The sequence below is a fragment of the Curcuma longa genome, chromosome 7, assembly GCF_044706935.1.
Source record: "Curcuma longa cultivar G26 ecotype Majalengka, Jawa Barat chromosome 7, ITB_CL_G26_1.1, whole genome shotgun sequence".
Classification (NCBI taxonomy): domain Eukaryota; kingdom Viridiplantae; phylum Streptophyta; class Magnoliopsida; order Zingiberales; family Zingiberaceae; genus Curcuma; species Curcuma longa.
The window spans coordinates 1,370,704-1,373,524 of NC_133867.1; positions in this window are offsets into that span (position 1 = coordinate 1,370,704).

Here is a 2,821-nt window from a genome sequence, read left to right on the forward strand (position 1 = left end):
TATGATTACATATACTTTAACAATGTTCATTATCTAATTACAAACTCAACAAATTTGATATGTATCATGTAAGTTCTTACTCACTCAAAATATTAATCATAACAAAACATTTAACCCTAAATATTAACCATAACAAAATTATTAATCCTAAATATTATTCATACCAAAAATTTTAACCCTAAATATTAACCTTAACATAAATATTATCCCTAATTATTAACTATCAACTATCAATATTAACCATAATAAAATTATTAACCATAAAAATTTAAAAATATTAACCCTAAAAGCTGAATGGTTTACCGGAGGGGGAAGCTTTGCCGGAGAAGAACAACGCCGGAGCAGCGTTCACCGGAGGTAGGAAGTCGCCGCGTGAGGAGAGAATGCTAGAGGAGACAACGCCGGCCGCGGGAGTGTGCGCCGTGAGCAGCCGCGCGAGAGAGAAGACCGACTGCACCAGAGCAGAGTCACTGAAGGTAGGATGTCGCCGGAGGAGAGTGCGCGAGAGAGTGCCGGAGGGAGGAGAGAACGCCAGAGGAGAGAACGAAGAAACGCGCGCGCACGAAGAAAAGCGTCGGCGGAGCCCTAAATTCGCGACTTTAGCGACGGATTTTAATTCCGTCACTAATTAGCGACGGAATATTAATTTCCGTCGCTAATTAGCAACGGAAATGAAATCCGTCGCTATAAATAGCGACGGAAATTAATATTCCGTCTCTAATTAGCGACGGAAATTAATATTCCGTCGCTAATTAGCGACGGAATTAAAATCCGTCACTAATTAGCGACGGAAATTATTATTCCGTCTCTATTTATAGCGACAGATTTTAATTCCGTCGCTATTTCACGAGTTTCTTGTAGTGATTAATGCAGTTACTAAGCATGTTATAAAGTCAAAAGGTCATTTACTTTGCTTTTCATTAGTCTCTTCCATTTGTATGCCAAAAAGCGCAATTGTTTTGTTAACCTGATTTCTGTATCAAATTTTTATGCTGACAGCAATATTTTTTTCCAATACCAGTTCTTGTATTAGCAGGAGCCTTGTGCATTTGGATGCATTTTGTAGAAGTTGGTTACATTGGAAAATAGATGCAAAGAAATCTCTGTTTGGACTGACAATTTTAAACTTTGGAGTGCTATACCTGATACCTAATTTTGGACATTTGTCACGTGCACCATTGTGGCAACGATCGTTGATTCATGCCTGCCTGCTATGGAGCTGCAATACTTAATTCTTGCTGCTAGTACCACTGATGGTGGTAGAAGTCGAACTAGGAGGAAACCCAACACTAGGTGGATGAAGGTGGCACATTTTGATATGTGGCAACCATGCATAGGTGGCATCATTGCATGCTATCATTGTAGTTGAGGGACTTTATGGCATCCAGTCTTTGGCTGTGTTGGTCCAATGAGCATATACTGATCTTGACCTCAAACACTAGGTTGTTGTGTGTAATGTTTGGTTGACTAAGTTTGTGGAAGAACTCCACTAAGTCTTTGAACTTCGCCAAGTCTTCGTGTTGGTGTTTGTCATAAGTTATCACTTTCTTTTGTCATGAAGCTTTTAATATATAAGCATTAGATAATTTCGACATCCTTCAAGAATGAAGGTGCCAAAATTAAAATGCTTTATGGGGCAATTGGTTGAGAGTACCTCTATAACCTACATTAGACAATTGACTTAAGGGTTACCTCACCTTCCACTAATAACACTTTAATGAAATTGTTATTGAATTCAATAGTGTATACCCAATAATTTTGCATTTATCTTTATAATCCAAAGATATATTACCTCTGTCTTGTATTTTAAAATTGTAAACTTACTAGCATCATCGGTCCAAAGTTTGTAGCATCTGCAATTCAAGACTCATTTATTTCTAGCATGTTTACTTTTTAAGTATACCTATTTCCAAGAAAATAATTGTTTTGGTACCCAAAAGACATTGGCTATGATGAGGTTTAACATGATATTGCTTGGGAACTCAAGCTTAAACAATTCTTTTAGATAATATTCCTTTAGTTGCTTGCTTAGACATGAAAGGATTGTGAAATATATCATGAGAAGTAGGATGAGATATATTTTCCTTTCTTGAACTAAGTGATGTGTAGGCTTTTTTGGTTATAAACTGTACACTTGACCTTGCTATAAATTGCAAGTTGACTACCAAGTATCTTATCAAAATATCTGTAAACTCTTCATGAATTTCTCAAGAGTTTTTTAGCTCGTTCGCTTGTCCTTTTAATTATTCATTTTTTTCTCAAAGTTTTTTCGAGATAAGTAGTAGACCTTCATTTCAGAAGTTACTTGAGGTCAATCCTCTTTGACCTTCTGTCATGAGTTCTTTTCAATATGCTATCCTTTTTCCTAGATTAGTAAGGGTTCTAGCAACATGACTAATCATGTCTAAAATATCATTTTGAGATGGTTCTAGTGTACCTCATCTACATTCTCACTTTTAGTGCATGAGGTGTAACTTTTGCTCTAACTAGCTTCCTCTTCATCATGTGTTAGAGCCATGAGAGTCCGGTAGCTGAAGAAGATAGGTGAAGCTTCATCATCATCATCACCACTATCATTATCATAGAGTCAGAATCTAAATAAGAGCTAAAATAAGTTTGTTGCACCTTGGATGCTCTTTTCTTTCTTTCGTCTTCCATTGCAAAAAGCAAATAACCTTTTTCCTTCTTTCTGAGTAGAGTTGGAACCTTTATGTAACTTTTGTTGTGAGAAGTAGGGTAGATAGGTCTTTTCTTCTTGTGGTATTAGGGTTATGCCGGTTATATAAGCCCTATACAGTGGGTGTAATCATCAATAAAAAGA